The following is a 17,303-nucleotide window of genomic DNA, read 5'->3' as shown; positions in this document are numbered from 1 at the left end:
TATACATGTGTTCCCCATCCTGAACCCTCCTCCCTCCCCATACCATCCCTCTGGGTCGTCCCAGTGCACCAGCCCCAAGCATCCAGTATCGTGCATAGAACCTGGACTGGCGACTCGTTTCATATATGATATTATACATGTTTCAATGCCATTCTCCCAAATCATCCCACCCTCTCCCTCTCCCACAGACTCCAAAAGACTGTTCTATACATCAGTGTCTCTTTTGCTGTCTCGTATACAGGGTTATTGTTACAATCTTTCTAAATTCCATATATATGCGTTAGTATACTATATTGGTGTTTTTCTTTCTGGCTTACTTCACTCTGTATAATAGGCTCCATATCTTAATTTTCTTATTTAAACTTTAAAAAAATATTTTTAATACAAATTTATTTTAATTGGAGGCTAATTACTTTACAATATTGTATTAGTTTTGCCATACATCAACATGAATCTGCCACGGATGTACACGTGTTCCCCATCCTGAACCCCCCTCCCACCTCCCTCCCTGTCCCATCCCTCTGGGTCATCCCAGTGCACCAGCCCCGAGCACCCTGTATCATGCATCAAACCTGGACTGGCGATTCGTTTCACGTATGATATTATACATGTTTCAGTGCCATTCTCCCAAATCATCCTACCCTCTCCCTCTCCCACAGAGTCCAAAAGACTGTTCTATACATCTGTGTCTCTTGCTGTCTCACATACAGGGTTATCATTACCATCTTTCTAAATTCCATATATATGTGTTTGTATACTATATTGGTGTTTTTCTTTCTGGCTTACTTCACTCTGTATAATAGGCTCGAGTTTCATCCACCTCATTAGAACTGATTCAAATGTATTCTTTTTAATGGCTGAGTAATACTCCATTGTGTATATGTACCACAGCTTTCTTATCCATTCATCTGATGGACAACTAGGTTGCTTCCGTGTCCTGGCTATTATAAACAGTGCTGCGATGAACATTGGGGTACATGTGTCTCTTTCAGTTCTGGTTTCCTCAGTGTGTATGCCCAGCAGTGGGATTGCTGGGTCGTATTCCTATTTAAACTTCTAAGTGATATTTGACGTAGTAAAATTTTTTAAATAAAATATATCAGGTGTGGATTACTAAAGTGAATCAGTGTAAAATGCTTGCAAGTATATTTATGTCCTGGGGAAACTGTGTGTGTGATGTGTAGGATCATTCATTAATTATTTACTGTGTATCCTTTACTGTATGAAGCAGTTTATAGAAATTGACTAATTCAGTCCTGAAAACAGCCTTGAAGTAGTTATTATTGTGTCATATGTATGGAAACCAAGACTTAAGAAGAAAACTTACTCAAGAACCACCACCCATTGAGTGTTTGACCCATGATTTATACTCAAATCAGTTGGACCCCAAAGTCTCTGTTACATTGTTAGATTAACCTTTATGGCTTCTTTTAATGAATTGCCTCCTTATTTTATTTTGTATTTCATTTATTTTTAATTTATTTGGCTACACCAGGTCTTAGTTAAGCCTGAGGGCTCTTAGTCGTGGCATATGGGATCTAGTTCCCTGACCAGGGGTCGAGCCTGGGCCTCCTGTGTTGGGAGTGTGGAGTCTTAAGCACTGGACCACTAGGGAAGCCCCTAAATACTACCTTTTTAACATAGTATTTTAGATTGCTACTGTATAGAGGCATGATTTGAATTTTGTAAACATTATTTCTTTTTTCAGTTTAATAAGTAGTCATATAACTTTTATCTGTTTCCTAATTTTTCCATACTAAAATTTAACAAGCCAATTTGAATCATAAAATCTGATTTTACTTTAAAAAAATTCTACCTCTGCCAATATAGTGTCAAACTTTTACTCTTAACCATAGATTAATGTTTCTTGGAAAATAATTTGCTGCATAAGCATACAAACAGTTTATATGGAAAATAAAGCAGTTTATGAAAATATGTTAGCTCTTATTTAGATCATAAGCCTTTCTGGTTACAGAAACACTGTTTAGAATGAACTTATATAGCAAGACAAAATTGAAAACAGGCTTAAGGAGCTAGCATATTATAAAGTTTATAGTTTACAAAAATTACTTAATTTAAATAGTAATTGTTTTTATTTATTTTTATTGAAGAAATAAATTCCTACAATTCAATTTATGGTACACATTCTTCTGCATGGAGGAGGGGTGATTTTGTAAGCCCCAAATTAGTACCTACTCTATACTGTACAAAGAGTATGTTTGTTTTATGGATCATGTTTTTGCTTCTTTCACCCAAAAAGAAGATTTAAGAAAAACTATTGTCTTCTTTCTCCAAAAAGAATCTTTCACGGGGTGTATGAAGGGGGTGATACATAGTCCTAAAATGGAAGAGGGCTTTTGTATAGATGCAAACAGCTAATCTCTCACCTAGTTCCAGGTACAGGTCCCAGTCATTGACCAGAGAAAAGTACCTACCTGGCCAGAAGCCCACATATCTCTCCTGTTCTTCTCCTCCCTGTAAATGTCTTGCCTGCCAGGGAGCACTGCCTTAAACTAAACAGGAAATAAGAGGCAATGTCCACTACACTGTAAATTTCTTATCTACTGAGTGAGGAGGAACAGAGGACAAATACAGGCCCGCCCAAGCTTCTTGGTATTCCAAAGTACTTTGCAGCTTTCTTAATATGTAAAAATATGTAAAAAAGTGTATTTAAACAAAATGTATTTAAAATTTTAACTTTAATAAGCTTTAATAAGCTTCCCCAAATTTCATTCCCTGCTTTTAGTAGGATATAAGGATTGTCAAATCAAAATAATTAGCTGCTAAAATTTTTTAAAGTTAGAAATCCTACAACACTATACAGGAGATAAAAGCCTTCTATAAACCCTAGGTGATAGGAATTCATTCAAAACAAATTTAATAATTTCATTGTTTACTATAACTTAATATAACTTTAAAAACTGCTTTCTTCAGCCACATGTACAGAAGTCTTTGGAAAACATGAAAGTCATAATTAGTGGTTTATGATTATGAACTATAACACCTATTTTGTATGATCAATAGATAATAAGAGGGAAGGACTGGGTTTAAATCCTTAGTTATGAAAATAAAGTGAAGCAGCATAACTTGACCCTTGACAAAATAGTTTATTATAAACACACAAAAACAAAAAATACTGAGACCCAGTGCTTATAAATTTGGACAGGAATATATTGAAATGTGAAAGATAATAAATAATCACATAGGCTTGTCTTATGTAAAACCCACAATAAATATTTATTGAGTTAATAACTATTCAGTTGAACAGATATCTTTCTTGTTCAGCATAATTTCTAGTAATGTATATTTAAGGCATTATGGGCTACAATATAGTATCATGTGTATAACATTACCATGTCATCTATATGTAGAAGAGATATTAATGTTTTAGTGTTTAGATATATATTCTTTTTAGAGTTAAAATGGGTATGAAAATATTGAAAGAATTGTACCAGAGATATTTAGTAAGATGCTGATTAACTGACCCCAAATACAGTTATAGATAAGCGCTGTCCAATAGAACTTTCTGTGATGATAGAAATGTTCTATATTCTAATAGCCACTAGCCACATGTAGTTATTGAGCACTTGAGCTGAGTCTGGTATGAATTAATATTTTATTTATAAGTTTAATTGATTTTACTATGAAAAATAATATGTGACTAGTGGGTACCTTATTAAACAGCACATTTCTCAAAATTTTTTGATCTCAGGGTCCCTTTACACTCTTCAGAATGCTTGAATACCTCAAAGTTCTTTTATTTATGTGGGTTATGTTTATTAATATTTACTATTTTCAGAATTAAAACTGAAAACACTTAAAATACTTATTATTCTTAATAAAACACTTAAAATTTATATTTAGTAACAGTAAAGGTAGCTGGGTTCACATTTCTACTCTGCCTTCAATGTGTTGTAAATTGTTTTGGTTAAAGTATGTTAAAATATAGCCTCACACAGTTATGTAGTTGGAATTAGCTCTATCAGATAATTGGGGATATTCTTTGATTATTGCACCAAAATTCATCAAGTAGCAACTCTTTAGTTGCAATGTGGGTGAAATATGAAACCATATAATGAATTTCATAGTCTGTTACATTAAAATCCATTGGTCTATCTTGAACTTTAAATAATAATTAGCTGTTCTTTCAAGTAAAATTGCTATACCGTGAACAAAGCAGATAGTTTAGCTGGCAACTCAAAACAATTGCATGCTTTGGTATCCAGCAGAAATGTTTTATGTGTACATCCTATTTTGTGATACAGAATATTTAAAAGACCTGTACTAAAGGATACAGATTTAATAAAATGATGTTTACTACTTCATGAAGGCCTTCTTAAGTGAAATGGCAATTATTTTTAAACTGGAAATGAGTGGCAGTGAAAGACACAAAGATACACGGTTTGTTGCTACTGCTTTGAATTGTGCTATAGAACCAACAGTTTTACCCACCACTGCCTTCTTATCAGTGCAGATGTCAAAGAGTAAATAAGGTAAATGACATAGCACCTTAGCAGTGTTATATAAATGCTTGTATCCTTGCCAAAACAGATGATAAGGGAGGAGGGCAAGTGCCATTAGTAAGGACAGGTTGGAGAGGCATCATGACACAGGTCAGTGTGATACTGATAGGCCTTTGCTGCTTTGCTTTTTCTCGTTTACCTGTCCTTTCCTATGAAAGAAGCAAAGCATTAGCTTGTTAAAAATTGTGTAACCTTGTTTATTTGTATTTTATATTTTAATCATTCATTAACTCAAGTATTCATTGACAGTCTACTTTGCATAAATTATTTCTGTTATTGAGAGATTGGAAATATATAATGTTTATGATAATAATCATGCCAATAAAAGCATCTACTGACCCCATTATTTATCGAGCACTTGCTCTGTGCTAGGTCCTGCATTTATGTCCTTTTAAATGCATTCATTTCATCTTCATGGCAGCCTCAGGAAGTGGATTCTTATAGAAACTTCACTGGATCTTTTGCCAGATTCATGATTTTTGTGCATAACTAGACAAATTACTTAGCTTCTTTGGGTTTCAAATATAAAATATTGGATTGAGACTTATACTCCAAATCCTTTTCAAGTTTAAAATTTATTAACATACATTTCATAGCAAGGTGATCCTTTATTGACACATTGTTAGAATATACCACACTATTAGGGAATCATTAAAACAATTACGAAATCATTAACAAATTTTTGAAAACTTTTAAAGTCTCTTTCACTTTAAAAATCATTGACTGAATACCTCTTTCACAGCACTTAACCATTTATGTTATCAGGACACTTCACATGTAACCAAAGACCTGATGTAAGCATGTGAACCTAATGAAAACATAACGGAATGTATACACTATCACAGGAAGTGTAAAAATTTCTATAAGATCACAGAGGTTAAAACAAGAGTCTTGACAAGTTAAGAACATCACCAAAGCGGTAGCATTTTAAATAATTCAACAAATTTCTTGAATGCTTTCAGTAGGCCCTGTAATGCTTGGAACTAGACTCCTGGAGTGAACAAGACAATGTCTGCCCTTGTGGAGCTTACACTTTAGTGGGAAAGTACAGTAGATTGAATAATGGCCTCCCAAGATGCCTGTGTCCTAATCCCCAGAACTTGTAAATATGTCACATTACTTGACAAAAAAATTAAAGTAGCAGAAAAAATTCAGCTTGCTAATCAGCTGATATTAAAATGAGACTATTTTGAATTATCCAGTTGGTCCTGATGGTATGTTAGTCACTCAGTCATGTCTGACTCCTTGCGACCCCACTGACTGTAGCCCACTAGGCTCCTCTGTCTATGGGATTCTCCAGGTAAGAGTACTGGAGTGGGTTGCCATTTCCTCCTCCAGGGGATCTTCCCCACCCAGGGATTGAACCCGAGTCTCCTGCATTGCAGGCCGATTCTTTACAGTCTGAGCCACCAGGCAATGGTAAGGGCCCTTAAAAGTGGAGATAAGAGACAAAAGTAGGGTCAGTGTTGGAATGTTGTGATGTTAAAGAGTCTCTGCTGCCATTGCTTCTTTGAAGTAGGAAGGGCAGAATATGTGGCAGCCTCTAAAAGTTGGAAAAGACAAGAAAATACACTGCCCTAGAGCCTCCAGACGGAGAAGGCAATGGCAACCCACTCCAGTACTCTAGCCTGGAAAATCCCATGGATGGAGGAGCCTGGAAGTCTGCAGTCCATGGGGTCGCTGAGGGTTGGACACGACTGAACGACTTCACTTTCACTTTTCACTTTCATGCATTGGAGAAGGAAACGGCAACCCACTCCAGTGTTCTTGCCTGGAGAATCCCAGGGACGGGGGAGCCTGGTGGGCTGCCATCTATGGGGTCGCACAGAGTCAGACACAACTGAAGCAACTTAGCAGCAGCAGCAGAGCCTCCAGAAAGACTCTTGCTTTGCCAACACCGTGATTTTAACCCGCGAGACCCATCCTGGACTTCTGACTTCAGAATTATAAAATAACAAATGTGTAATTTGAACCTCTTAAGTTTCTGGTAATCTATTAACAGCAGCAATAGGAAACTAATATAAAGGAAAGAAAATAAACAAATAATTAAACAGTTCAGAGATTTACAGATTGGTTGCTCTGAAAGAAATAGGATGATGAGAGAGAACACAGGTGGAGCAGGTTAGGTTGGGTGGTCATGGGAGGGTTTGAGGCTGTGACATTGGGATGGAGACATGGAGAAGAGAGTCACTGTGGAAGGAGCTGGGGGCAGAGCATCACTCCATTCAGAGGGCAAGGCAAGGACAAGGGCTTGGAGAGCACAAGGCTGGCTAGACACATGCCAGGAACAAGATGATAGTCTAGTGAGGATGTGTAAGAATCATGCAGAAAAAGGTGTGGGCCTAAACACACAGAACCTGCAGGCCGTGACAGATCATGGAAGAGCCACTGAAAGTTTCCAAGAAGGAGAGTGGCGTATTCTGCTTTGTGTTTTGAAAATACCGCTGTGGCTGCTATGGGGTAGATGGAGGCAAGGGTTCCAGTGAGGCGGGTCCTGTAGGATCCAGTGAAGGGCATGGAGAGGTATGACTAGCAGGATTTGTTGATGGCTTGGATGTAAGTTCTGAAAAATGAGTAGAAATTTGGCATTAGAGGATAAGGGGCAGAGGGGAGCATGAATAATCAGAGATGTCTAGGGAATAGAATATATTAGGCAGATTGGTAAGAGGTAAAGATAAGAGATATTGGAGGCCATAACATTCAGTCTGGAGGCCCTTGTTTGCTGTGCATAGGATTTTGGAATTCAGGAATGTGCAATGGAAATTTAAATCAAGAAAATAAAACAATCTCTGAACTGCCATTTTGTAATTATTTGTGTCTTCAAATGTCATTCTTGATGTAAAGATGAATAATGATATTTTTAAGTTTTATTTTCTGAGATTCTGAGGTCAGAAAGATTTGATTAAATGCTTGTCAGTGAAGTATTTAATAATTCATTATGACCCTGTCTTTGCTCCTGGTTCGTGAGGATTTGTTGGTGCTATCATTCTGCTTGCCTGGGGAAGCAGTATATATAGGTTCAGAGCAGGATCTCCAGAACCACACAGCTTATATTGGAAATCCTGGTTCCAGAACAACTGGTATACCTTTGGCAATTCCATAACCTCTTCAAGTCTCAGTTTTCTTATCTATTCACTAAGAATATTAATAACTCTTCATATGGTTCTTATACAGATTAACTGAATTTACATTTATAAAATAACTGAATATGTAGTATTCTTGAGGCAGATTGTAAAACTATTTACATTTGATTGGCTTACCTTTTCACTGGCAGTAGAAATTCAATAGGTCATAATGTCTTTTAAATACTTTAAAAATACCCCTTTTTCTGTTTCTGTATATGATCTTAAAGTTTCCATTTATTATGTTTTTCCTAGAATCTCTATTTCTTTGACCACTAAGCTCATTTCTTCGTTAAGGTAAAGTTTATATGAAAATTTAAGTGTAGTGAATTCACATGATCTTCCTGTTTACTAGATATTATTTATTTTCTGAAAAGGTTCTTCCCAAAGATAGTTACCATTCTACTGCTTCTCAAAACGGGTACAACCAAATACTAGAAATTCTTTGGTACAAAATCCAAATCCATTTAACTTTTCAACGTATTTCAAATTAAAAACGAGAAGTATTAACAATTTTATTTTAGTAGCTTATTATCAAGGCATAAAGATTTAAGACTCAATGATATAGGGAATCCTGTAGTATTTATTTATTCCATCACTCTTAACTTCTGGGCTTCCTAGGTGGTCAGTAGTAAAGTGCCCACCTGCCATGTAGGAGACATCAAAGATTGGATTTGATCCCTGGGTTGGGACGATCCCCTAGAGGAGGACCTGGCAACCCACTCCAGTATTCTTGCCTGGAGAATCCCATCAACAGAGGAGACTGGAGGGGCTGCAGTCCATAGGGCTGTAAAGAATTGGACATGACTGAAGTGACTTAGTACGCATACACTCTTGGCACTTATTTGCCATCACATTTGTCATCATAATATTCAATGTATATCACTCATGTTTTGTAAATATTGCACATATCTCAAAAAGCAGAGACTGTAGACAACATATGTCTTCATTCTTCCACCTTCTGGAGCACTTAGGTCAGAAGAACTAGTCTGCTTCCTAATTTGGTAAGTCACAAGCTTATATCATGTAATGTTTAGAAGATCTCAGTAAAACTAAAATGTAGTTACCTATAGATTGTTTTTAATTCTTCATTAAGAAATCAATTCCAGTTCAACTCTTGTTAGTATGATCTTTGATATTCCATGTCTAGTCCATAGAGGGGTGAAGAGAGTTCCATTATGAGGCTAAACTTGAGGATTTAGTAACTGAAATGCCCTCAGGAAAGTTTGGGTACCTTGAGCCCTGGTTGGATTACTGTGTTCCACCTCCCCTGGAAGCCAGTGAGGACCCAGCCTCAGACTCTGTCCTGGGGGCTACGGCCTGTTTCTTGCACTTCTGTGATTTCTTTTCCCATTGTGAGCAGTGGTGTCCAGCATATGGCCAAAAGTTTTCAGTTAAACACACTATATTACTAGTTAAAAGGTTTCTGAAAAACCTAAATGAAGGATTTAGAATAAAATTCCTGTCCTATGTGTTCATCTTATTTTTCATAACCAGTTCAGCCTCAAATGGATGAGTCTCAAAACCAGTCAAGGAAAAAGTGCCTTCTGGGATTGGTAGAGGACAATATGTCTTAAAACTTTTTTTGTAAATTGAGAAAAACTTAGAATTATGTAGCAGAAGCTGTTAAACAAACGATTGTGTGTATGGATGTGTTTGTTCCTCTGACCAGAGCTTTGGGAGCATTAGCTGCCTTTGATGATGGGAGGCGCGCATTCTCTCAGGGCCTCCTGGGCGCCTGAACAGCATGAGCATGGTGGCCTTTGGGCACCAGGGAAGGGCAGGGAGTGCTGGGCTGAGTGTTCACTTATCTCCCTCTGCAAGTGTTACCTTCCTTTTCATTTTACATGATTTCATACTTTTATGTAACTATAGATTTAAAAAGGTGAATGCTACTCACACTGTGAAACAGAAGCCGTCTTTTATATTTTATATGTAAGAAAAGTAGGGCTATTATTTTCTAATAAGAAGTTGTTTTATTTCAGAATCTACAAGATGTATATTTACAACTTGTTTATTTTCTTCCTAAACATTATTTTTAACCTGTTTTAAAATTTCATGCTGTTTCTAGTCATACTTATCTACTATTATTAAAATTTAAATAACAAAAATATCAAGAAAATGTTTCCCTGATCCCAGTTCAATTTTCTGATGTTCACCACTAGCAGTCATATGCTGCTCTTATTTCAGACTTTTCCCCTGCAAGTTTAAAATTTATCTTTTACAAAATTTAAGTAATACAAAGATTTAAACAGTCTCATAGAATGAGTGAAGTAGAAAAAAACAGATCACTCTTTCACTACCCCCTTTCTTCATTTGTATGTCCTTCGAGACATTATCATGAATTATATTTAGATACATGTGTATATGCTCTGTGTCTATTTTCTACAAGAATGGGATCAGACTCTTTTGAAGGACTCTTCTGTATTAGTACAAATGGATATACTTTGTGTGGCTGCTCAGGTGTTTTACAATTAAAAACAAGTTTGGAGAGAAACATGTATGCATATTTGCACACCTGTGTAAGCTAATTTATAGGGTAAATTCCAAGAAATTACTGGATCAACAGGTAAACATTTAAAATTTTGGTAAACACTGCCAAATTCACACAACATGTAAGCGTGTACTTGTTTCCTTAGCCTCTGCATACACCATGAGTTAATGAACAGTTTGTTGTTACAGGGAAGCACAGCAGTGAACAAAACAGAAAAAAATCTTGCCCCTATGGATTTTACATTCCCATCACTCCAATTGAGAAGAGACAATTTTAGTAAAATATGGCAGTTGGCAATAAGTATTTTAAACAGAAAGAAATCACAGGAAGAGGGGTGTGTGTAAACAGCACAGCCAGGGAAGGCCTCTCTGAGGAGGTGAAGCTGAACCGTGCAGGAAGAGCAATCCAGGTGGAGCGGCATGACTGCAGACTCCTTGGCCAGTGCCTCTGGAGTGCAAGGAGCAGGCGTGAAGGCAGAGGTGACGTCTGGGAGGTGGCAGGTGGGGCACAGCTCCGGAAGGGCCTCTGAATTACAGAGGATATGGTGGGAAATCATTACATGGTTTGAGAGAAGGGTGACAGGGTTCCTCTGATGCTGTAGAGGGTTGTTTGGATGCTGTACTGAGAACTGACTGCCAGAAGGCAGAGGAGGAAGGAAGAAGGCCTGATGGGGGCCTGTTAGAATGTTCTGGAGAGAGTGGTGGGGGTAGGGGAGTGAGTGGTCAGATGTTGAAGGTATTTTAAGATACATTCCTTCTGGGTTAAATGTGGAATATAAGAGAAAATTAGGAGTCAAAGCTGACATGAAGGATTTTGGCCCAAGCACCTGGAAGAAGAGAGTTGCCATTGACTGAAATGGAGAGGACCAGGGGAGGCCCGAGAGTTGGACCTGGGGTATGGCATGTCTGCCCTTGGACATCCAAGTGGAGACATCAAGTAGGCAGTGGTTGTGCAAGTCTGGAGTTCAGAAGAGAAACTGGAACTCGGGTATTAAAGCGGGTTTAGAGCCCTAAGAGAGACTGAGGTTGGGAGATGAAGGGAAGCAACTGAAAAGCAGCAGTGCATTAGGAAAACCAAGAGGGTAGCAAAAAGACGGCTTTGAAGAGGGAGAGGGTGACAGATTATGTCAAATGCTGCTACTTGGTCGTGTAACATGAGGCTCGATTGTCATTGGATTTAACAGTGTAAGCATCTTTTACAGTCCTGACAAGATAAAAGCAAATAGAAAGAGACATCGGAGACAAGTGTAGGCAGCGTTTTCTGGAGGTTTTGCAGGAAAGCAGGACTGAGGTATAGAGTCTAGAAAAGTGAGATTTAATGAAAATAGGGGCTTTGAAGTCAGAGAAAGGCAAGAGAGTTGAAGTTCTGTATAGAAGTAATGATATGTTAACAACATAGGATTAAAGTAAATACGGCTTTAATTGATGGGCGTCCCTGGTGGCTCAGACAGCAAAGCATCCTCCTGCAATGCAGGAGACCCAGGTTCAGTCCTTGGGGTCAGGAACATCCCCTGGTGAAGGGAATGTTCTCCCACTGAAGGGCTACTCACTCCAGTATTCTTGCTTGGAGAATTCTATGGACAGAGGAGCCTGGTGGGCTACAGTTCATGAGGTCATGAAGAGTCAGACACGACTGAGTACGCACACGCATCTTTAATTGGCAGAGTTGAGTGTTCTTGTTACGTGTTTATTGGCCACTCTTGCTGTCGTGTGTGAATTTCTTTGCATATTCTTATTGGTTGGTCATTTTCTCATGGGTTTTTAAGAATTGTGTAATAAATCAACCTTTGGTAGCATGTAGTGCACATTTTTCATAGTTTGTTGTCTTTTGACTTTAATTTTTCTATGTATAATCATGGATTTTGTGTTATGCTTATAACAGCCTTTCTTAAAAAAAAATGCTTATAACAGCCTTTCTTAAAAAAAACACTTTTTATTTTGTATTGGGGTGTAGCCAGTTAACAATGTTGTCACAGTTTCAGGTGAACAGCAAAGGGACTCAGCTGTCCACATACATATATCCGTTGTGCCCTAAACCCCCCTCCCATCTAGGCTGCCACATGACATTGAGCAGAGTTCTATTTGCTATACAGTAGGTCCTTGTTGGTTATTAATTTTAAATACAGTAGTGTGTACCTGTCCATCCCAATCTCCCTATCTATCCCTTCCCTCCATCCTTCCCCCGGCAACCATAAGTTCATTCTCTGAGTCTGTTTCATTACAGCCTTCCTTGTACTAAGTCTGTAGAAGGATTTGCCTGTGCTTTCTTCTGTTACTTTTATGGTTTAATAGTTGTTGATTAAAATCTTTGACTCATGCAGATTTCCTTTTGGTTAAAGTTGTGAGGTGGGAATCTGATGAGCAAGACCGCCATATGTTTGGGGATCTGTTTCTGGATTCTGTGAGGTCCATCGATTGCTTGCCTGCCCCTGTGCTGGTGTAAATCTTTCCATTTCTATGGCTTCGAGATTCCTTTCCTGTGTGGTACAGCTCATCCATGTTCTCCTGCCACCGATCTCCAGTGGCCTCGCCCTGCAGCAGCTTGAAGCAGGGTTTTGGTTCCCGGCTAGAGATTGAGGTTGGGCCATGGCAATGAGAGTGCTGAATCCCAGTCACTAGACTGGTGATCAGTGACAAGACCCTGGCTTTTCTGCTTTGTAGAGAATTCCCACAAGAACAGAAAGTAGTGAAACAAGTAAAGTATTTATTAGAGGAAGAAGAGTGTATGTAGATAGACACTTGGGCAGACTGAGAGTCACACCCTTGTGCTAGTTTAAATCACTTACATGAGCCCTTTCTTCCCGTTTCCTTTGGCTAGTCATTTTGACTTGCCTGGGTCTGAGTCAGTGTTTGGTTTACCTCAGGGTCCTCTCATAGGTGTGCATGCATCTCTCAGCCAAGATGGATTCCAGCGAAGAGGCTATGGGTGGACTGACACCACTCCCCTTTTGACCTCCAAGGAGCTTTCTAGTTGGGAAGGTCTCCTTGACTTCAAGAATGAGAAATATGTGGTCTCTGTCTTGTATCTGGGCAGGACTCAGATTATCCTTCCATTTATCCTTCTGTTACGGAATTTCTGTCCATAGGGGGTGAACTCCGTTTGCTCAGCCTGGGAACTCCATTTGCTCCTGCCTCACCACCACCATATGTGTGTGTGTGTGTGTGTGTGTGTGTGTGTGCATGCGCACATGCATGCACGCTCAGTCATGTATGACTCCTTGCAATCCCATGGACTGTACCCTGCCAGGCCAGGCTCCTTTGTCCATGGGATTTCCCAGGCAAAAATACTAGAGTGGGTTGACATTTCCTGACCCAGGGACTGAACCTGTGTCTCTGGTGTCTCCTTATGTTGGCAGGCGGATTCTTTACCCCTGTGCCACCTGGGAAGCCTCTCTATCACTGAACTATTAGTTTAATGAGTTTTCCTGAATATTTTTGTTTATTTCCCAGAAAATAATAATAATATCGTATGTTGAGCACTTATGTGCAGTACTGTATGAAGTTTTTGCTTATATAAGTTTTTTTCTCATTATGTCAACTCTATTATGGACATGCTATCATCATTCCCATCTTAGAGATGAGGAAACTGAGGCATGAGAAGATTGAGTAATGTGCCCAAGGCAACACAACCGATAAGAGAGGAAGCTGTGATTAGGACCAAGCAGTCTGACTCCAGAGACTGTGCTCTTGTATCTCCTTGTAAGCTTTAGAATCATTTGGTCCAGATCATCTGGATTTAGAATCTAGAATAGCATGTTAGTACTTGGGCCAGAATTGCATTGAGTTTGTAGATTATTTTAGGTAGAACTGAATCTTTACCATATGAAACCGTTCTACCCCAGAGAGGGATGTCTTCATTCACCCACATCCTTCCATGCTCGTTGAGTGTGCCAGCTCCCTGCTGGCTCTCCAGGCTTCTTTTTTTCCTATAGGTGTTATCTTCTGAGTAGTTATCAATATTAGTAGAATTTTTTTTTTTGCTATGTCTTTTGCAGGTTATTGTTGATTTATTGGAAAGCTATTGATTTTTTCCTATTAAATTCATAATTAGTTATTTACCAAATTTTCTCATTGCTAATGATTTCTTAATTTTTCTTGCATTCTCCATAAAGAAGCATCTTCATATCACCTGACAATAATTTTGCTTTTTCTTTTCTATTATTTGTGCTTTTCTTTCATACTTTAAAATATCAGCTTGTTCTTTTAGAATACTGCTAATTTCTAATGACATTAAACATCTTTATCTTAAAAATGCCTCCCAATACATAATTGTTTATCAGGATACTAACTTCATTTTTACTTTTTATGAAAAAGCATTTATCAACAAGGAATAGGGAATATTTTCAGATGTGTTTCAGTTTCTATACAAGTCATATTGTCTCTCCTTTATTGTGTTAATGTAGTGAATTTCATATATTTCTTACTGTTGAGTAGTGCTTGCTTTATTCTTTTAATATAATCCTGGATTTAATATTTGGAATTTTTACATCAGTGATTACCATTAAGACTGATTTTATCGGGTGGAATGTGGGGAGGGGAAGAGTGTGGTCTTCCTCAGATTCTGCTGCTAAGTCGCTTCAGTGGTGTCCAACTCTGTGTGACCCCATAGACAGCAGCCCACCAGGCTCCCCCGTCCCTGGGATTCTCCAGGCAAGAACACTGGAGTGGGTTGCTATTTCCTTCTCCAATGCATGAACGTGAAAAGCGAAAGGGAAGTCGCTCAGTCATGTCTGACCCTCAGCGACCCCATGGACTGCAGCCCACCAGGCTCCTCCATCCATGGGATTTTCCAGGCAAGAGTACTGGAGTGGAGTGCTATCGCCTTCTCCATCCTCAGATTCTAGTTGACTGTTATTATGCTGGCCTCATAAAAAGAACTTGGACTCTTCATTTTCCTCTCCTTTGAAAAAGCAACAGAATTATCAGTCTTTCGAAGATCCTGAAGTTCACCTAGGTATACATATGGCACTTTATGGTTAACTATTTGATATCTTCCCAAATTTATATTATGGTCTGTCTACCTTGGCTCTCTCTTCTATAATTTTATAAATTCTATCAAATAATAAATATAGCTATAATCATTTTCAGTTTCCAAGAAAGTTATTTCATCCATGTTTACAAATTTATTTGCTTAGATTTGTGCAAAATATTTATAAAGTTTGTCTCTTAAATTCCTCTTGTTTAGTTGGTAAGTCATGTTAGTTACTTCTCTGTTTGTATTTTAATATTAAATATTTGTGCCTCTCAATTTTTTTCTAGTGTTAAATGGGCTAGTGATTTGTCTATGTTATTAATTATTTAAAGATCTGGCTTTTGGATTGATTTATTGATTATATAGCTTTTCTACTTTTTAACTTAATAATTTCTATGTATGCATTTTAAATCCCTTCTTCACATTGACTTTTGTCATACTGCATGTATTACATAAGTAACAAGTCATATAAATTAAAAAGCATCCTTTTTATCAATGTAGAGCTTACCTGTGAAAGGAACTATTAGTAATTGATAATTTAGCATGAATTATTTTAGTCTATATACATTCCTCACCTGTTCCTGGGACTGAACTTAATCTGCTGAGAATTTTGCTGTTTAACAGTTTTGCCAACATTATAGTAAATTATACAAACATTGGCTAAACTAAGCTCCCTGAGTGAGTGGGAGTTTTGATAAAGCAGGAAAAGGGGAAGTTAACTTGGGAAGAGATACAGACAGAGGGACCCATGGAGAATAGGAGAAAGGCCCAAATAAGAACTAGAGAGGACCAAAGACAGATCCTCTGAATATGCAGTGATTTCTATGTAATGAGAGAGGGGAAAATAAGAACGGGGGTCCTGTGCGTGGGAGCAGCCCTCCCTCCGGCTGACGTGGCTCTCAGCTGTCTGTCTATTAATAGCTCGTATCTGGAGGCCCTGTAAACCACCAGCCCTTTTGCAGGGGTAAATTTCAGAATCACTGACTTTCATTGAAATTATGTTTATCAAATTATTTTGAAAATGTCAAAAGAGTCTGTGATTATTGTTTATTGGGTACTCTTAAGAAAGATTGTACCTAGAGAGGAATTGAAATAAGTTACCTCCAAATTTGCTAAACCGTTAGTGTTTAGTAAAATCTCGCATGTTCAGTGTTTAGAGCACTCTACAATCACTATGATTTCTATTTTTAAAGGACTTAAAATTAGCTAATTACACTTTGTACATTATTTATTACATTTCTGTTAAGTCTCTCAGTCATCTCCAACTCTTTGTGACCTCCTGTACTGCAGCACACCAAGCTTCTCTGTCCGTGGGTTTCCCGGGCAAGGATACTAGAGAGGGTTGCCATTTCCTTCTCTAGTGTGTTTTCCCAACCCAAGGATTGAACCAGCATCTTCTGCTTGGCAGACAGATTGTTTGCCACTGAGCCACCTGGGAAGCCCATTTATTAGATTACTTGTATGTTATATTAAATATGCATACTCATCATAACTTTGTGCAGTAAAATACATCTAGATAGTAAGTTAACATTATCTATAAATTAGTTTAAAAGCCAGATTGACAAATATTGAATGTAGTATTTATGGACAGCACTCCTCTTTCCTGGAGTCATGCTGTTTGCACAAATTTTCTCTAACCTTACAAATTGTCAAATGACCTCTCCTTTCTATGTTGTGTGTTAATTGACAAGATTTTTTAATCTGATTATCATTGCAGCTTTGTCTTTATCTTCCTGAATTATCGGTAGAACTTAAATATACTGACTGACTTCTTCCTTGAGAAATAAATAAGTGTGGGCTCACATTCAGTTCAGCAAATAATTCTGTACCTACTCTGTGGAAGGGGAAGGCAGTGAGTGTGTCAGGGACTATGCTCAGGTCAAGAGGAGTATGAATACACGATGTGATGGTATTTTCCTCACAGCGATGTTAGCAGTAATGGAAGTACTTGTGCAGCGTCTCCACCTTCCAGTCTGTTCCATAGCACTCCCACCTGAATTGTGCTGCTCTCAACATAGTGCAGACACGTGTGAAATATGGCTTCATACGTGACTCAGTGTACTTGTTTTCTAGGTCTTTCTTAAATTATGACAGTAAGTTAGACTGATGTACGTAGAACAGTTTGCTAGAAGTGGTTTATTAGTTTTTAAGGACCAGTCTTGTGTCTTCTCCTAAGAGAAGTTTTCTTTTCTG

The 17,303-nt window shown here is 38.1% G+C and overlaps 1 protein-coding gene, 1 long non-coding RNA gene and 1 other non-coding gene across 3 annotated transcripts in view; all 3 read left to right on the top strand.

Annotated features, from left to right (window-relative positions):
* Positions 1-17,303, top strand: part of ZEB1 (zinc finger E-box binding homeobox 1) — a 196,785-nt gene that overhangs the window by 119,937 nt on the left and 59,545 nt on the right.
* Positions 1-17,303, top strand: part of LOC104973760 (uncharacterized) — a 94,228-nt gene extending 76,925 nt beyond the window's left edge. Inside the window, exon 3 of the long non-coding RNA XR_009496864.1 lies at positions 1-17,303. This exon is cut by the window's left edge and continues 15,042 nt beyond it. This is a non-coding gene — a long non-coding RNA (uncharacterized lncRNA).
* Positions 16,427-16,485, top strand: MIR11998 (microRNA mir-11998). The gene has a single exon (NR_162323.1). It is a non-coding gene; the product is annotated as a microRNA mir-11998 (primary transcript).

Source organism: Bos taurus, chromosome 13, assembly GCF_002263795.3.
Source record: "Bos taurus isolate L1 Dominette 01449 registration number 42190680 breed Hereford chromosome 13, ARS-UCD2.0, whole genome shotgun sequence".
In the NCBI taxonomy this organism is placed as follows: Eukaryota; Metazoa; Chordata; class Mammalia; order Artiodactyla; family Bovidae; genus Bos; species Bos taurus.
The sequence above is the reverse complement of the archived record's forward strand: the minus strand, read 5'-3'. Positions and strand labels throughout refer to the sequence as shown.